A 20,639-nucleotide genomic window follows, 5' to 3' on the forward strand; every position below is an offset into this window, starting at 1 on the left:
AAGAAAAGGAAAGGAATTTGATGCTATAAAGCAAGAAAAAGAAAAAAAAAAAAAAAAAAAAAAACAAGAACACAGAAATCCAAGGATGGAATTGGGACAATGAAAGACAAGAAGGAGAGAGAGAGAGAGAGAGAGAGAGAGAGAGAGAGAGAGCAGCAGAAACACAGGAGAGCTACAGATTCAGTAAAAAAGATAACAGAAACATGCCAAATATGCGGGCAAGGTCAGGGTAAATGAAAAGTCGAAGTTGATGCCTTTCTTGTCCGGCATCTGATATTTTGGATGAGCTTAGTTCAAATAGCCATGGGAGATTTACAGAGTCAAGGGCAGATTTAACAGATTGGCAAGCATCAATAGGAATAAGTAGACTTTTCTTCTTTTTTTTTTTTTTTTAAGTTCTTTCTGATAATGATGTTCTTAGGTTCTCAATTATGTGTAACCTCTGCACTGGAAGGGAATCATCTAAGTACCTGCCAGGCCATCTGTCTTAATGTGTCTACTGAGGCCTGCCTGGCCTTCACTGTCACCTCCTGGGAGAGAGCTATCTGACCATCTGTGCTTCTCTCCTGTTTTCCATTCTAGACTACTCCTGTGCCTGTTTTCCTACAAGTTGTCTGCAGTGATGAGCATCTTAGATTATTTTCTTTTAATTTGTCATAAGGTTTATCCCCTGTGAAGCACTTGCAGCAAACTACAGGAGAGGGATCTGTTGCACCATGGAACCCTCTTCTCTTCTGTTTCATTAGGTTAGAGTCAACACTACAATATCAGTTTTTGTCAGGCAGTGCTTTTTACAAACTTAACTTCTTATATACTAGACATTGGCAGATCTAGTGTTGCACAATATACAACCATGAGCCCCCTTTGAGGTACAAAAATGCCTTTCTGAATACATTGTTCATATCTTTAAAATACATGACTCTCTCATTGAAACCTGATTTGAATGTGCTATATAGTACCTGGAGATTACGAACCCATATACAAACCAAAGGAAAATTCAAAAGCCACATGTCTATTATTTCCTTAGCTGGGTTTCCTTCCCTTGGGAGTTTATTATCCTTTTAATTTGGTTAAGAGTTTTTTACTTTCTTCTTTCTTGTAGTGTAAGATCCACAGTCAAAAGACTATTATTATTACTGATGTGCTAACACCTAGAATAATGTCTAGCATATACTAATGAATATATGTATGAAAACAGGTATCATCTTTATTTTCATCTTTCTGTCAATGACCTTAGAAAAATGAAAAATATACATGCAAACTTAACCTAATACTATCAGATTCAGTAATGAGTAAGAATATCGTAAGAGCTTCAAATCCTAAGGTTAAATTTTAAAGAACTTGCATACATTTCAGAGAATTTCATAAAGAAGAAGTCTTGTAAAATGCTGTATTTGAGTGTGAGCGTGTGCACACAAGCATGTGTGTGTGTGTGTGTGTGTTTATATTATGAGTACGGCGGTTATTTTTTCATATATTTTTAAAAAACAGTGTTCTATCTATAACTATGTCAATTTTTTTAAATTTGAGAAGTAGATCTATTTTCAGGAACTATTATATTCTGAAGAGAACTGCGAGAGATTATAGTAAAAGAAAGATATAATGTGCCCATCTGTATTAAAATTTAACAAACTATGGTATAAATTACTGTTTGGAACCATTTTATATTCACCAATAAGCCAAGGAATAGTCAGTGATTGCCCCAAAAAAAAAAAAAAAGAAGAAGAAGAAGCTAATTACATCGTTTAAAATTTTAAGCAGTCTGATGTGTTTAACTCTGAGATATGTTTGAGTGTTTTAGCCTCACATATGCATTTTTAATTTTGATTGCTCCAGTGAGCCATACAGCTTTTCACTAGAGATACCCTTCAGAGAAGAGTTGTCAACCTCACTAACTTCCTGTACTTGCCCTCTACAAAACTACTTTCAAGACAGGTGCTTTTATTTTAAATAAGTGTTCCTTTTTAAAAAGTGTATACTACAGTAAAACAATGTGAGTGGCGTAGATTCATAATGAAATAGACAATATTCCCACAATTATTTGTAATGCCAAGCAGAAAGCTACATTGCCTGATAGGAATTCATAAAAAGTGCCAATGTTTGCAAATGAGTCATCTCATTTTATACCTACTGCACTGTCATGGAAGGAGGTCTTATTATCCCTAATTTCACATGACAAAATGAAATAATGCAGCAGTTAAAGGACTTATTTCAGATCATCCAGTAAGTGACTTTTGAATTGGAGAAGTAAAGACTTACTCAGATTAAATAAGTCTTGAATTTACTGCCATGTGTGAGCCACAGAGGTAAGCACTAGGGGAACTCACAGATAAGCACTAGTAGAACTAGGAATGTTAAACACATAGCATTGCTCCTTCAAAGGAAGGGATGAATAACCTGTTATTGGCCCAGAAAGTTGGGACTAGACCTACTTAACAGTCTGGAAATCTGCCCATTCTTGGTGTGACTGACACTGCACCAGGTCCTCTGCCAGACACTCATGAGTTTGTCAATCTATATAATCCTTCCTTATGGTGGGTGCCACATGTACTTTATAAAACCCATCTTTATGGATGATGTCACATGTACTTCATAAGGAGTTTTGCCTTTGTAGCAAATATGTCTTAAGCTTAATTGCCCACACAAAATTTCATTAATAATCACCAGGAAAACTTAGTTAAAGTATGCTGTGAGCAGATATTCCAAAAGTTAACTACTTGCTGTCAGATTCGTGAAATTTGAATAAAACTGGTTCTGTTGAATCAAAATACCTCCTTGCTTCCTGCAGTTCATTATTATGTGGCAATGGTTGGGTACAGAGACCTCTGCCTCCATAGAAGCACATGCTATATGACACATGTACACATGTGTACCCCCTGACACACAGAATGCTCAACAAACTAATAATAAAATATACTAAAAAGAGTAGCAGCTCAAGAATAATTAGCCATTAGTATGGTAACATCTTCTGCCATGATGGTTACTCTTAATTATTTGATTTGTATTTGAGTTCTCTCTCTGTAGTGTGGACTATCAAATCTGTAGAATTGTGATTCATCAACCATGTACACTGTTACAAAAGATCCATATCATATAAATTGCTTCACTATAATATCATTGGTATTATTGGGGGCAGCCTTCAGTGTACTGATATGTAATTATATTGAGAAATGTATAAGATGACAGTGCAGATGGTTCAGTACTCAAATCCTACAAATCAAAAAGAAAACACTTGTCATAAAACAATATTAAGATTAAGTACTTGTTTCCCCCCACTTCCTGTATCAACCAGTTTAAAAATCTTAAAACTTCTCTATAGCTCAACTTCCTAAATTTTACAATTGGCAAAACAGCAAGCCTGCCTACAAGAAGTGCATAAAATGTTCCCTGCACTGATGAAAGCACACGGGGTCATATTTGGTTTTCATGTTAACACTAAGTACCAGTATCAAACCATAATAAATGATATGGTCATGCAACATTAACTGCTGGTCTAGATGACTCTTCAGAGCAGCTGTCCTCATTGTCTTATCTCAGAATTCCTTGGTTGCTTCTATCTACCTATATGCTTCTACAAACATGGTTTCTAGGAAATAATGGCACCAAAAATTATATCTCTTCTGATGGAACAATGGACAAACAAGGTATAAGCCTACATAATGTGGGATTATATTTGCAAAGCAAACCAAATAGCCTTATATAGGTGGCTGAGAAAGCCTGCATTTGAGCTTTTTCTCTCACCTCAGAGGCACAGGAAAATTTTGTATTAGCAGATGTTAATATGTCCAAGCACAACTGGGTTTACAGTCAACAGCAAGTATTTTTAATGAATGTTAAACCATAAAATGAATTCACCCAATCACTGTGCACTGTGGAAATCTGTATAAAACTCCTTCCAAAAAATTGATCTATTATATTACCAACTGCAGTGCTACTGGGTATTTGCCTAAAGAACTCCAAATCAACATGTTAGATAAATTCTTATATATCAATTTCTATTGCAATACTATTTACAATAGTTGAGTTATAGAAAAACACAGGTGTCCAGCAAAAGAGAAAAGGATGAAGAGCTTGTGGTGCATATGTACAAACAATGGAAAATTTTTTTTAGCCATAAAGACAAGTGATGTTCTCTCACTTGCAAGAAAATAGATAAGGTTGGAAATAATTATGGTGGTTTGGATAGGTATAGCCCTCCTCAACACATGAGTTTGAATGCTTGGCCTTCATGAAATGGCACTATTAGAAAATATGGTCTTGTTGGAGTTGGTGTGGTCTTAAGGACTTTTATCACTATGGAGACAGGCTTTGAGGTTATATATGCTCAAGCTATGCCTATTCACACAGTATCCTTCTTGCTGCCTGCAAATCAAGATATAGGATTGTCAGCTCCTTCTTCAGCACCATGTCTGCCAGGACACTCTCATGCTTCCCACCATGATGATAATGAACTAAACTTCTGAAACCCAATTAAGTGGTATCCTTTATAAGAGTTCCCTTGGACATGGTGACCTTCATAGCAATGGAAACCCCAGCTAAGACAGGTAACAAGGACTGTGGTATTGTTACAATAGGAATGACCATGCTTTTATTTGGAGGAATGTGGATCTTGTGACTTTAGATTAGGAAAGCAGTGGAAGGATTTAAGTAGGCCTTAATGGGCCTATTCTTGTAGAAGCCTGGAAGAGAGTGGTGCTTAGGGTGATTTGCACAGTGTTTTCAGAGAAGATCTTTACTATGTTGCCTAAAGATTGTTTTTGAGATATTTTGGTGAAGAATGTGACTGCTTTTTGCCCTTGCCTGAAGGGTTAGCCTGAGTCTAATTTGAAGAGATTTGGACCGATGGCACTGGCAAAGAGAACTGAAAACAACCTAGCACAGACTTTGTCCTGTGGTTCACTCTGATGAAGAGTGTTTTTGATGGAATGTAGCAAGCTTAGAAAGGAAAAACAAAAACAAAAAGACCAAAAAAACCAAAAATGTATGGTTCAAGGATTAAAGTAGCACTAAGAAAGAGAAGAAATCTAAATCCCATGTTTATGGAGATAAACAGATGAAAGATGTTAAATGTAATTAAGGGAGTGGTGTCCTAGGGGCAAAATCCCAGTCAGCTAAGCTTCCATCTTGTGTTAAGGAATTAAAGAAAAACTTAGGTCCAAGTGTGGTGGTGGTACATACCTTAATTCCAGCATTCAGGAGACAGAAGCATGTAGAGCTCTGAGTTCATGCTTGATCTACAGAACATGTTTCAGGACAGCCAACTTATGCAGTGAAGGAAATGCACAAAACCAGAAAGGTAGTAAAGATACAATTGAGCACATGGTCAGGGAGTATGTTCCAGGCCTAGTAAGCAGGAGAACTTGGCACCTTCAATTACATGACTCTGGCTTTTGAGTCAAGAATACAAGAAGGGACTATGGAATATTCCTGGGTGACTAAGGAGTATGGTTGAGGAAAGAGGTGTAGCAGAGGTATCCCAGCAGACTAAGACCAGGTATCTCAGAGATGTCCCTGCATGGAGGCCCAGAAAGACCATTATGTGAAGCTATGAACGTGAAACCTGTATGGCCTAGGAGACCCAAGATGTTAAATGCGAGTGTCGTGGGATACTAAGGGAAGAAATCTACTAACAGGTCATGGAACCAGCCCAGTGGAAAGAAATGTGATGAAACCAATATAGATAGCTGAGAGCAGTCAAAGTTCTGAAAGGATGCAGAGTTCTGAGTTTCCTCAGCTGATCTCGCTTTGGTCTAGTATTTCTACATTATTATGCCATTCCTTCATTTTGGAATAGAAAATTCTGTCATTATATTTTCAAAGTACGTGATCTGATTTTTATTTTTATTTTATAAGGGATTACAGTTGGGATATTTCAAAAAAATCTCAGAAAAGACTTTGAAATTTGGGCTATAAAATAAGGCTGAGACTGTCATAGACTGCAGGGACTTTAGAAGTTGGACTGGATGCATCAGCTGAATTAAACAGATACCCTGGGGTTCCTACTTTGTTTACTTTAGTAGAATAATGTCCTCACTATACATTTATGTTTTGATTTTCCTACTTATGACTAATATTATAGTCATTTTCACCGGAGTACACCTCATGACTAGCAGGAGAAAACATCTTTTTGTCTATGATGCCTGGACAATGTAATCCCCACAGCTACCAATAGCTGAGGAAAAACGTGATATATTAAAACATCACTTCTTTCCTGAGCAGGACACAGTCATACCCATTTACTCCAATGCTCTCTGCAATGTAAGCATCAGTTTCGAATTTGGAACCACATCTCTACCTATGTTGTTTTCCTATTCCTGCTTGCTTCTCTTCTTCACAACCTCTACCTATTTTTTCTTATGAATATTACTGTAATGAAGTAGCTTCACAAGATCCTTCATCTCAGTTTCTGCTTCCAGGCCTGACCTAAACTGGTGATCATACACAAGCTCATTAATATATTAGGTTCATGAAAACAGCTAAAGCTGCAGGCACAGGAAGCATTCTTTAAAAGCCTTTTTCAGTATGGCTTTAATATGCATTCAACAAAGGAATTATATTATGAAGTTTAAAACAATATTTCCCTTACCCTGAGGGTCTGCAATGAAATAAAGGGTACGCAAGCTCAGTCTATCAAGATAGCAGTTCCACACAGTGATCCACTGGGCTCACATTGCATAACAAATACATTGAAACTGCAGTCCTCTTTGAGTAGTGAGATACACAAGGCAAGCACTTTTTAATTCTTAAACGACCAGGACTTGAATTTATCAGGTGCTCCTAGGAGCTTACAAGACAGCAATAAAGGAAATGACCCTGAAACTTTATCATTGTTGAAGTAATAACACATTAAGCTTGGCATCCAATTCAAAGCCTCCTATCCAAAATCTTGTGTTTGCCGGAAAAAGGTGGCAAATTTGGGAATATGTTGAGAGCTACAAGAGTCACATGTATGATGTAATCATCCCCTACCATAACTAAACAATACCTATTCTATTTTACATGTTGATATAGTGATGTTGAGAAGTGGTACTACAACTTTTTCAATCATCCCAAAATTAAAATTTTCTCTCTACAACATCCTCATAAAACCCAAATCATCACACACATGAAGAGCCCCCATACTATACTTGGACATAATGTCTCAAACCTTGTTAATCCAGATGATTTGGTGAATGCCAATTTAATATGGAGAAATTTTAGTTCTCATTAAACCAATATGACCCTGGACATATCATTGAGGGAGTGTGACCACAACAAAAGTCATCAATCAATCCTTCCCTACTTACGGTTATCATCCCATTCTGTGTTTTCCAAATGTGGCAAAATATCACATCACTAATTGTTCCAAATCAGTCACCCTAAAAACTTTAAGTCTATCCCACCATCAGTCTTCCAGAACAGAATGTTCAGTGATTTAAAAACTATGCAAAGCAGATTGGAAATATTTGAAAACCCAAAGTACAATTGTTCCTGCCAACCACAGATAGTGATTTACAGTTTATATTTAGAGATGGTGAAAAAGCAGCAGGACTCCAAGTCCTCAGTTTATTGGCAGTGTGAGGATTTTCTACCTGGGCAAATCTTGGGTGAGGCATGACCAGAATAGAAATGATAAAGCTTTTGAACTCACCAGATCTGTGTTGAAGCTTAGCTTATGGATTTGTTTGTTTGTTTGGCTTTCCTAAGCCTTAAAATAATCTTTGAAACTAATGAACACTTCTCTACAGGTTTGAAATTATAAATAACTGTAGCTAACACATAGTTAAAGACCCTGTTTGCACAGAACCCTGTTGAATAATGGGGGAAGAAAGACCATTTTATTGGTATACATTTACTTATTCACCGATGAATATTTCATTGTTTGTTGCCTTTGTACTTTGAGAATGGAAAACAGAAATATGAAATTAAAATATTATCATAAAGAGGCACAGGTAATGAATTCAAATCCTTGGGTCTGATTCTGGACAATAAAAGTCTAGAAAAGTTTAGATTTTATGTTTATAAACATTTGGATGTTATCTCAATGAATTTCTAGACTATAATAGACATCATGCATATCCTAGGCACTCAAAATTATTAATCTGTTTCCATTGGTGTTTCTTCCTTTGGAACAAACAAAATTACAAAAGTATAATAAATTGTACTAATCTATCATGGTATGTAATTGGGCAGAAATATTTACTACCCATGATTCTCTTAGGAAGACAGGTGGACTTGCTCTTTTTGAACCTCTCAGTAAGCAGAACCATGAACTATGCCTTCTGTACAATAAAACTGTGTCTCTGCAGCATGATGAACTTGTGGGCTCAGAGTTTTTTCAGCATCACCATCACACTCACATTTATCTGCAAAAGTTTGTATTTTAGTTAACCTCACAAATGGGAAAGGTAAAAGCATTATTAAAGATATGAAAGATGGATGATCACTTCACCAGTCTAAGCTTAAAATTCAAAACTTTGAATGCTTTTAAAAACATTTTACATATAAGTGCTGCTGATTCCGCATTTGTTATGCCATTTGACTATCTAAAGGCTCGGGATGGATATTATGTGAAACTCTTGACAATTCAAGTAAAAGATAATCTGATTTTGTTTCCCTAAACTGGTCAATAATAAATGAGAGTTAAAATTTAAATCCAAACAGTGGATTGTTCACAGTACATTATTAATAAGGCACATTATTCTAACATTTTCAAAGGGTGATACATTATTTACTGCCTCTACTAGTAAAAGCTCTAACAGGAATGATAGGATTAGACTCAAAGTAAGACTGGCTTAAGCTCCTTAAACATCCAACAGGTAGCTGGTTTTGCATTGGGTAGAAAAGGGTATAACTTTTGTTCTTCAGTTCCTGAGAAAATTATTCTTAAAAGTTGTCAGTTGCTTGCACTAGCCTAAGTTGTTTGGACTGATGTGAAATGACTTGTAACAATTTCATGTGAATCATTGTTCATAAAATGGTTTGTAAACTGGCACAACTTCAGAGCATCAGATCCACATTCAACAAGACACAACTGCAAACCATCAGAGTTAGGAAACTTCTTTGGCTTTATGTTAGTGTTTGTTTGTTTGTTTGTTTTGTTAAATATTTTCTTTCTTTTTTGATAATTTTATTACAGTTAATGTAGCATGCTAGTTGGGGCGGCACATTTCCATGGTTTGCAGGTGGAGATCAGCCTATAACAGCCTACAACACATTGAATTAATTCTTCCTTTCTACTATGTAGGGCCAGAATTAATTCCAGGTTCACAGGGCTTGCAGCAGGAGCTCTTGCAAATTAAGCCATCTCACAGGCTTTCATTGTCCTTTCTGTGAGACAGGGTTTCCTGTACCCCAGACATGCTGAGGACTTGCTATGTAGCACAGGATGGAGTTGAAATTTTGATTTTCTCCCTCTCCCTCCAGAACATTATAGGTATGTGAGCCATCATATTTAGTATTATATGTTTCTGGACATCGATTCATGCATGCATAGTTAAGGAAGAGATAAAAGCCATAAATGAAAATGGGAATATAAAAAATTATAAAAATGATAAATGTGTGATTTGAACATGTTTTTGGGTCTCTTGTGCATATTGTACTTGTTGAATTGTTGAATTGGCCCTGACTTTATTTCAACTTAAAATTTGTATACTGGTATTTTTTTATTTATATATAGGTTATAAGAACTACCTAGTTGAGAAAAATTAGTTAGACACTTTATATTCAGACTTACAATATAATACCACTGTCAGATTGATAACAAGTGAGGCAGAGGAGCTTTGGCTCTTATCTTCACTTTTCAAAGGATTAATAATGGTGTCTCCTGCTATAGTTTCTTTGGTTTCATGCTACTTTTCTCATGTCCCTGTAACTGTACATTGGTGACTTTATAAAATTAGGAAATTTTTCATGGATTATTTTTCAGCACTCTTCCAACTCTCCAGCTTCTTCTCCCCTCATGGTTCTAAGATAATTTGAACATCGCCATGATTTTGTTGTGCCACTTCTTGTCTCCATGCCACAATTCAGCTCATTCTGTGGGCACTTTCATTATCTCCGTTACTGTATTTTGAGAACCTTAATGGCCATTTGATTCTATTTTATATGTAAATTTCAGTTTTTTTTAACATGCTTTCCTTTTCATTTATTTCAAGAAAACAATTTAATTGATTATTGGAACCATTTCAGGGCAGTGATTTTTAAATCCAAATTTTTGTCAATATGAGAGTCAAGTGGGTGTTAGCCTAAGTATATTCTCCTTTTCCACATATGTGATTTTCTTGGTATTTGGGATGATGGATATCTGATTGCCAAATTTTCTTCTTGGATTTTTGCTCTTGTCATTGTTATTCTTGTGTCTTATTTTCCTTCGTTCCCTCCTTTCTTTTTCCCTCTTTAAGAGAGAGAGGGGGGGAGAGGGAGAGGGAGAGAGAGACAGAGAGAGAGAGAGAGAATCATATTGTCCATGCTGACCTTGAACTTTCAATGTAGTTGAAGTTAATCATAATTTCTTCATCCTCTTGCCACTATCCCTAAGTAATAAGATTGTAGTCATGTGTGACAGAACTCAGCTTCTGACTTCTCCGTATGCTAATTTTAGGCTGTGAGGTTAGCAGGTAATCACCTTTAGGTTTGGCAGGTGAGTCTAGGTTACTTGTAAAATAGGCCTCCAATGGGAGCTTAATTTTAATTAATGTTTGTGTTCTTGTTTTGAGATGCTTGGTCTTTCTTCCTACATAAGGTCTCAAAGCTTTTTTCTTCCTCCCACTGTGTTTCCTGAGGTTTGGAGATTTTGTTTGTTTGTTTGTTTGTTTGCTTGTTGTTTGGGAATATTTTTTTAGTTGTATTGGTGTTGGTGGTGGTGTTTCTTTGTTGTTGTTGTTGTTTTCTCCCCAGATTTTCCAATGAGCACAACCAGGAAGAGAAAAAAAATTAGTCTGTCCTGTTTATCTTTAGATCAAAGACCATAGTCCATTCATGCTACTTCAGTGGGACAAATTGAGGCAAAGAATCACACATTGCTTCTTCAAGGTCACATCGTGGTCAAGGGCAGAAAGTAATGCTTAATGTAGGTTCTGAAGGTCCAACTCCTTCTTTTCACATCTCTTTCCTTACAAGTGAAGCTTAGCACAGGAGGCACAAAACCAACCAGCTAACAAGCCCAAAATTGCAAGTTCTTAGAAATTGTACTTTAACACCACTTATGGGGGGGGGGGGAATTGTGCATGTGTCCCTTAAACAGAGCCAACACAGAAACAGCAAAAAATCTAAAAAAAAAAAAACATTTTCTGGGAAATGCCAGGTAAAGACAGTGAAGACAGCTGTAGAGCACACAGGATGTTCTCATTAAGGCAAAGCATTTTTTTTTTTTTTGATGGGCAGGTGTTGTCTTGGGAAAAAAAAAACTGGCTTGATTCTGTTGTTGGCAGTTTGTCCTCCAGTCCAAAGTGATTTCAGGAGGATTAGCACCAAATATAGGGAAGACACATTTAGACATGGGTGATTGCCAGACTGCAAGGACAGCTGAGTTGAATTTAGGTCTTCCCAGTTTGTGAAAATGGCTAACTCAGGCTCTCTCTGCTCCCCAGTTGAGACTCAGGCAGGAGGAAAGAAGTCTGTATCTGATAACACCAGTGGTCATTACTGAGGAGACATTTGGTAAGGATCTGCTTTGTTGGGTTCTCTCCAAATACCAGTGCAAATGATGAAGTGTTTACTAGACCTAAGAGATCAACATGCCCCCGCCCCCCCACACACACACACCAAACTGATGAATTCCTCTGTAAGTTAGAGCACTGGGTTATCCAAGTTACTGAGGGAATAGGAATGGTTTCAGTTGCAAGTGTGAGGAGCACGGAGGATGGATGCTGGGATACGGGAAAGGGTAAGGAGGGAGAATTTAGTAAGGAAAGATCACTGTCAATCTCCCTCTGGCCCAAGTGGGTGCATGGTGAGTCTTAGTACAAATTGTTTAGACTTTTTTCCTTCCATAAATAGGAAGTGCTAAATATTACTACTTAGCTTTCCTTTCTACCTCCATGGAATATCAGGGCAAGATGGGTGCCTGTCAATGTGACAGAGACAAGTTAGTGACTCTTCTTTTCTTAACCATGATTTAACACAAATTGTGTTCACAAACACAGGTTGGCTAATAGACAATGTTTGTGCTCCCAGTGATCTTGGTTTAACAAACACATGAATCCTGCAGTGGAAGAGAAAAAGGACATTCACGGAACACTTACTATGGTCTAGCAATTCATGAGGTTTTCTATGTATAATATCTCACTGAATTTCCTTATTCTGGAATAAAATGCACTAGTTGTCATATGAGTGACTGTTACCTCAAAGAGGACAAGATTTCTATCACTATTGAATGAAGTGACAAGCTGAGGTTTGAATGTAGGGCTTTTCATTCAATATTTGTTCTCATGAATGGATTTGTGGCAGAGACTTTTGTTGTAGTAACATGAGGCAGAAGAAAGAGAATGACAAGTTTAGAGTACTACTTGGGCTATAGATTGTGCTTCTGCCATGGTGAAAAGGTTAGTGCAACTCTGCATTAAACGTATAAAAACCTAAAGACAGTTGGGTGGGTGAGGATCACTCAGTGAAAGAATAGTGGCTTAGAAAGTGTGGACTCTTAATTTCAACCTCATATTATTATAGTCATTTTATAGATGAATTCATAAAAGGATTGTCTACTTATGTAGCTATTGCTATAAGATATTGTTTTACAGCAGACTTCCTCATATTCTGGCCTTTATACTGCTTTTGCCCCTTCAGTGATATTGCACATATCTTATATGCAGAAGCCACAATATACATGCATCCACTGGGGTAAAGCTCCACATTATCTATTGATCTCTGCACCACTCCATGCCCAGTTTTATACTTCTCTGATGGTCTCTATTTTCTTTAATGAGAAGCCCCTTTGATTAGATGTGGTAGCTACATTCATATTGGAGACCAAGGCGAAGATTTAGAATGTAGTGAGAAATGATGGTAACCCAGGAAAATAGCAGTAGTAGCATTTTCACTAAACTTCATGATCTCAGTAACCCCAGAAAGCAGTCTAGGTTTCCAGTACCAGACAGTCTTTCCTTCCTGTTTACTGAGTCTTTTGTTCACATAGAAACCTGTTGACTGCCATCAATCTGAGACTCCCACATATTTCCTTTCTCTCTCTCTCTCTCTCTCTCTCTCTCTCTCTCTCTCTTTCTCTGCTTCTCTCTTTGTCTCTCTCTCTGTCTCTCTCTGCCTTTCTCTCTCTCTCTCTGGATACATATATATCATCTATATCTATATCTGTATATCTATAGAGAGATACAAAGAGATGATAGAGATAGAGACAATGATAGACATAGAGAGAAATAGGGATAGATGCATGCCAATCAAATCTATCATCTTAAAAGTGGAAGGGCTATATCTGGGAAAGGAGGGAAGGAGGGAAAGAAGGGGAAATGTTTCATAACTTTATTTCAATAAATTATATTAAAATAACTTAAACATTAGATCTTTAGCTATTGAATGAGGGAATGTTTCTGTATTTTCTTTTTTTATTGTTTGTCCATTTCATTCATACAATGCACTTCAGTCAACTTCACGTACCGTTGGTTTTCTCCCACTTCTATCACTGATGTGCTCCTTCTCCACGGCACTTTACCACCTTCAACTTCATCTCTGTGCTTTTAAATCATTGTTTTAAATTAATGTTTTCAACTTACAGTTCCATAAACATTTCTAAACTTATAAACATCATGAAACAATCATTTGTTTTTTTAAATGTGTTATAAAATATTTTATATAAAAGTACTAAAGCACAGTAAATAAGTCAAGAGAAATAAAGCACTAGAGTGGCACATATCAGACAATCTTCTGTCTTTAATTTTAAAAATCCCAGAGCCTTTATGATGATATGTGTTAATTACATAAATTGGGGGGGGGGGAAGGAAAATACAAACAACTCTAAAAATATTTTCTTATACATATATCTGTAACTCCAGGAATAAAAAACACAAAGCTTCAGGGAAAAAAGCATGGACAATGTTGGTGGAGGTTTGTGGTGTGATAAATAGGAATGACTCCCCTGGACCATGTGCTGTAATGCTTGACCCATAAGGAATGGAACTATTATGAGGGTTGGCCTTCTAAGCAGAAGTATAGCACTGTGGTGGTGGGCTTTGAATAATTATATGCTCAACATATGGACAGTGTAACACACAACCTCCTTATGCTGCCTACAGTCAAGATATACAAGTCTATCAGCCCTTTCTTCAGCAAAAGTCTGCTTACATAAGCCATGTTTCTCCTCATTTACATATATATATATATATATATATATATATAATGCATGTGTGTGTCTATAAATACTTTGAGTGTATGTTAATAGTGTATGTGTTTGTACATATGTATGTATGTATGTATATTTGTGTGTATGTATGCATTCTGAAGCTTTTATGCCTCTAGAGGCTAGACAAATTCCCTGGTATTTTTTAATACTCTCTACCTTTCTCCTGAATCCTTGAAATTCCCTGACAGTGAGGCTCATGTTGTTGTTGTTTGTTTGTTTGTTTGTTTGTTTTTATTTAATTATAATTCAGTAAGGCCCCTACCAACTTCCATAATTCACTTGTCACTTTCCCTCTCCTACCTACAGTTACATATGTACACAGAACTGTGGCTTGTTATATTGTGTTGGAAATTGAACTCCAGGTTTCATGTTTCTGCAATAAGTGTTCTAATCACATAAGAGTCTTTCCAACCACTTTACTAAGATTTTAGGGATCTTTGGAGTTTTTTCATGTCCAAGTGTTTTAACTGCTAGCAGAGAATAGAAGACTTGACCCATTTCATAGATGAATGATGAAGGTCAAATCATACTTCCCTTTTAATAGAACTCTTTGTGGTCTCATTCCAAAATAAATGCTTTTGCTCTTTTAGTATAGCATCATCTAAATTTTCACATACATTCACATTCTTTCCCAGCGAACAGGCTTTGAATCCTGGCTGGTCTATTTTTTTTTTCAATTTTTTATTAGATATTTTCTTCATTTACATTTCAAATGCTATCCCAAAAGTCCCCTATACGCTTCCCTGGCCCTGCTCCCCTACCCAACCACCCCCACTTCTTGGCCCTGGTGTTCCCCTCTACTAGGGCATATAAAGTTTGCAAGACCAAGGGGCATCTCTTCCCAATGATGGCTGATGAGGCCATCTTCTGCTACATATGCAGCTAGAGACATGAGTTCTGGGGTTACTGGTTAGTCCAAATTGTTGTTCCACCTATACGTTTGCAGACCCCTTCATCTCCTTGGGTACTTTCTCTAGCCCCTTCGTTGGGAGCCCTTATTCCATCCAACAGATGACTGTGAGCATCCACTTCTGTATTTGCCAGGAACTGGCATAGCCTCACATGAGAAAGCTATATCAGGGTCCTTTCAGCAAAATCTTGCTGGCATGTGCAATAGTGTCTATGTTTGGTGGCTGACTATGTAATGGATCATAGGGTGGGGTAGTCTCTGGATGGTCCATCCTTTCATCTAAGCTCCAAACTTTGTCTCTCTAACTCCTTCCATGGGTATTTTGTTCCCTACTCTAAGGAGGAATGAAGTATCCACACTTTGGTCTTCCTTCTTGCTTTTCTTGTGTTTTGCAAATTGTATCTTGGGTATTCTAAGTTTCTGGGCTAATATCCATTTATCAGTGAGCACATATCAATTGACTTCTTTTGGAATTGGGTTACCTCAGTCAGGATGATATGCTCCAGATCCATCCCAAGAACTTCATAAATTCATTGTTTCTAATAGCTGAGTAGTACTCCATTGTGTAAATGCACCACATTTTCTGTACCCATTCCTCTGTTGAGGGGCATCTGGGTTCTTTCCAGCTTCTGGCTATTATAAATAAGGCTGCTGTGAACATAGTGGAGCATGTGTCCTTCTTACCAGTTGGAACATCTTCTGGATATATGCCCAGGAGAGGTATTGCTGGATCTTCCGGTTGTACTATGTCCAATTTTCTAAGGAACTTTGGCTGGTCTATTTTATCTTTTTCAATATTAGGGTTTGTACTTCTCATGTGTAAAAATAGTGATTTTTTGCATAATTTTGAGGATCTAAAGACATAAAAACTAAGAAGTCTGAAGGAAATTCATAAAAGACATGAGAATTATCATCAGTCTGCAAGTTACTTATCAGACATTACAGCTGGCTTCTAGCTGGTCCAGCCTCTTAGAATACTTACAATGTTTAAGATCACAGAGGAAGTTTGTTTTATTTAACCATTAAAAAGCAATGTTGGCCAAACCTTAGCTTGAGAGGCTAAATGTTATATTATTGACAATACCACTTTTAACAAGAGTATAAATTATGAGCTCAAAGAGAAGAAAATAGAAAAATGTTACATGCTTAGAGAAAGAATATGTAGTTAACATTTGAGTTATATCTTGTAAAGATAGTTAATTTTATTTTGAAATATCTATCATAAATACAAAAATGCAACATATGTATATATTTTATTTATGCTGAAATTGCTACTGCTGCATACATTTTTTTCTTCTTTTGCCAGCTTCTTTTCCAAGTTCTTCTCCTTCCCCTCTTCTCCCTTTCCTACCTTCCATTCTTCTCTACCACCTTCCTTAAACTCATTTGAGCTGATGTCAAAGTACCCAATGAATGTTGCAGGACTTCACTTTTGCTTGAGCATTTATAGTTTTATCTCACAATCCAGCAACTTATACTGCATAGTTTAATAAGAAGTAGGAAATGCTTCACAACATTTTCCTATATATTTTCTGAAAATTGTTCCATAATAAAGTAACAAAAATACTCTAGTTCCCAATTACTAAATATCCTACTTAGGTACCATTTCAGTTAAAATTTCTTAATGAAATATCTCAAATTCTTGAGAAATGGTTAATTTCACTTTCCTAAAATAAAGTGATCCACTAACATTATTATTATTATTATTATTATCATTAGTTATTATCTTTTTAGGTTTTTTTTTTTGGGGGGGGGGTTTGGTTTTTCAAGACAGGGTTTCTCTGTGTAGCCCTGGCTGTCCTGGAACTCACTTTGTAGACCAGGCTGGCCTCGAACTCAGAAATCCGCCTGCCTCTGCCTCCCGAGTGCTGGGATTAAAGGCGTGCGCCACCACGCCCGGCTTAGTTATTATCTTTTTAATCCCATGTGTTTGATGCCCAGGGGCCATGATGCCCACAATGATGACCATCAAATCACTTCATAGAGTTGGTTCTCTCCTTCAAGGTACTGGTTTGGGAAGCTTGAACTGAGATCACCAGATAGATAAAGCATATACTTTTATCTAGTAAGCCATCCTACATACCTTTATCTATTTAATTATTCACTGCTCCTTGTTTATTTGTTTAAGATAAGTTTTTATATTTGAAGTGTAGGCTATCCTAGAACTGTTTATGTAGACCAGACTTGCTTAAAACTCTCATGCATTCTGCCTCAACTTCCTGATTGCCGAATCAGTGGCATTACCTGACTCTATTTCTCCCTAGGAAACATCCCATCACTCTTCCTTTAATATCCACAAAACAACTGTGGTGTTTACGAAAACCACAGAAGAGCCTGGAGCAGAAAATGTAGCACAATTAAGAAAGACCTGTTTATGTTTTAAGAAACTAGAGCAAGAGTAGAATTGTTTGCTAAACAATTTCACTTTTAGTAAATATGTGGATTTTTACAGTTGGGCATGCATATACCCTTTACACAATTTATAGTAATATCCAATCATACCTTAACATATTGTCTTACACAAAGTCTAGTAAATTAATCAGAGAACTCAATCTCACACGTGTGTTTATACACCCACATGGTACAGATAACATACATAAAAGATAATAATGATGATAATAATTATTAGCTATTATGTATGAAAACTAGGTATTAGACAAAATGTCAAGTGGTATGGAATCAGAATTGTATGTGTAATAACTATTTTAATTAATTAATTAATGCAAGATCTACATTCCTGAACCCAGGCTGTCCTTGATTTTGTGGTTGTCTTCCTTTTACCTCCCAGGTATTGGGAATTTGAGCATGTGTCACCATGCCCACTACTTTCTTATAACCTTATAAAACAGATACTGCTTTCTCCTGGAATTGTGGCGATTTAAATAACCTATAATTTTCTCACTTGATATGTAATAATTACTTCCAGGTAAAATTGACCTCAGTTTAATTGTCTATAGTTAGGATGATAACCTCAGAAGTAACTGTGTTAATATGACACAAAAAGAGATGAGTAATTATGGTTTAACATTTTTGAAAAACGTTCTGGTAATTTTTGGTCAACTAACACTTATTATAAACACATCTCCTAGCAGCAGATTTCAAACTTATTTGCTTCTAATTATGTGATAATATGCACCATTTGCTTTTAAGCTCTGTGGGTTTGGGCCAAATGAATTTTCTTAAATATAGACAGACAATGAAGAGATTTGGAACACTTACCACTTTTTTTTTTAATTGAGCTCTGAAAACAATTTCAGCATGCAGAACAGAGTTCTTCTGGACAATTAATTTTAAATGGGAAAAGCACTCTGCCTTTTGTTACATGGCTGATTACGTTTTTAAATGTGTATGGCACCCCTGCCATTCCAAGTAATTACATGTCAAATATTGATGCCTTGCAGTGTTCCATGTTTGTCATTGGGTTGCATCTATTAATGTTTTATACATATTGTGTACACTAGTATATATGTAGAGTCAACATGTAATCTGAAAATATTGTATTGACTAAGTATTTCCCTAAATGGAAAAAAAAAAGTATGTGTTAATATCAAATCATGCCACATTTTATTTACAGGGGTAATAGGACATGGATGAATGGCTGTTTCAGTGAAAATGGATTATATTTCAACACAGTTACTGGTGGTGAAGATGTTAATGGGTGACATAACACAGGGAATTCTACATACTCAAGAAATCGACATGGCGTGAGGAAAAGTTAATTTCAGACTTTCCTCAGTAATCAGATCTGCTGCCAGTTACAAATTGTCACCTCAGTATATTCTTCATTATGCTATTCAATCCTGATGAAGACACTGACATTCAAAATAGGAATAATTGGGCCTAGGGCTAGGAGGTGTGGGATATGATGTGGAGAAAGGGGTACATTTATAACTGACCTTTTTGTATGACTTGCCCAAGGCACATTGGGTTGGTACCTGCAATGACTAGTGAAGACTGAAGATTCAATGCAATTTAAATAGTCTGTCAGTAAACTGCTGGAAGCTAAAATTAACTACAACAGTTCCTACAAAAAGACCTTCACATTGGAGCCTGAAAAGCATTGGCAATGCCAGGGAAGCCCTGGGGTGGGTCTGACAAAGCAGACACCAGGACTTGAGAACACTGGAGCAAGGGAGGAGCTGGAACCTGACTTTAAAGACATTTCATGGACAAGTATGATGGAAGGTCTTAATATAACTCCAGATGCTCAGGATGAGAATGGTACCATGAAGACAGTAATTGGATAGTTTATAGGAGATGCTTTTATAGCTAAATCTTCCATTCACCCTCCTACACATGGAGAGGCAGTTTTATTGTTTCTGGTCTATGATTGCGATACAGATTTCAGAGTCAAAACAAGAGTCCTTATATCAATTTACAAGAAGGCATAGGGATTTTGGACGCCACCTCTCCCTCAAAATATCCTTAGTCAGTAAACAGACATTTTAAGAACAAATTAAAGTATGATTTTCCTGTAATAGAATTTACAAATTTTCAGTGTGTATAGTTCAATGACATTTAACAAACACATGCATAATATATAAACTACTACAATCTACATTAAGAACATTCCTGTCAAACTTGCAAACCTTTTTCACATCTCCTAAATGTAGCTCCCCTGACAGCCCAGAGCCTGGGGTGAAGGATTATTTTTCTATTCTGAATTGTTGCTTTATAAATACAAAGGCATATAAGAAGGGCTGTATCTTTTGCTCAGTTTGTTGTGTATGGAGACCCATCCATGCTATCAGATGAATCTATGATAAGCTATTTCTGAGAAGCCATTGGGCACACAGGCCTTCAATTGAGACCTTAAATTTACACACAAAGCAAACAGTAGATGTTTCATGTTTCTATAGTTTGGGGCACAGTGAATAATGACATTATACATATTCACTTGTAAATGTATATATGTTTATTTTCTTAGATAAAAATCTAGAAATTTAGGACATATTATAACTGTATGAAGCTTAAGCACCTGATCTTCGATGCTCAAAAATTATGTGTGTGTGGTTTTATGACCCAGCGCTCTTGGAAGCCAGAATAGACACCATAGCCAATGAAGCTGAAGTTCTAGGTGGCTGTGAGCCTTCTAATATAGGTCTTGTGGGGCTGAAACTATGTTTTCTAGGAGACCAAGATGTTCTCTTTAACGAGTGAGATACCTCTGCCATTCTTGGATACTTTTAATTGATTTATATTACCATTAAATCGGTTGAAGTATTTTTATTCTGTCTTTGAGTCATACCCCTATGTGCAATTTGAAATTTGTGCATAAATGTTTGATGGTGACAGAGGTGTGCTGTGGTGTGTTTGTGTGTGTGTGTGTGTGTGTGTGAGAGAGAGAGAGAGAGAGAGAGAGAGACAGAGACAGAGACAGAGACAGAGACAGAGAGA

At 36.6% G+C, this 20,639-nt stretch overlaps 1 pseudogene; it reads left to right on the forward strand.

Annotated features, from left to right (window-relative positions):
- Nucleotides 1-11,808: 11,808 nt before the first annotated feature.
- Nucleotides 11,809-20,639, forward strand: part of LOC110300894 — a 12,811-nt pseudogene continuing 3,980 nt past the window's right edge.

The sequence above is a fragment of the Mus caroli genome, chromosome 8, assembly GCF_900094665.2.
Source record: "Mus caroli chromosome 8, CAROLI_EIJ_v1.1, whole genome shotgun sequence".
Classification (NCBI taxonomy): Eukaryota; Metazoa; Chordata; class Mammalia; order Rodentia; family Muridae; genus Mus; species Mus caroli.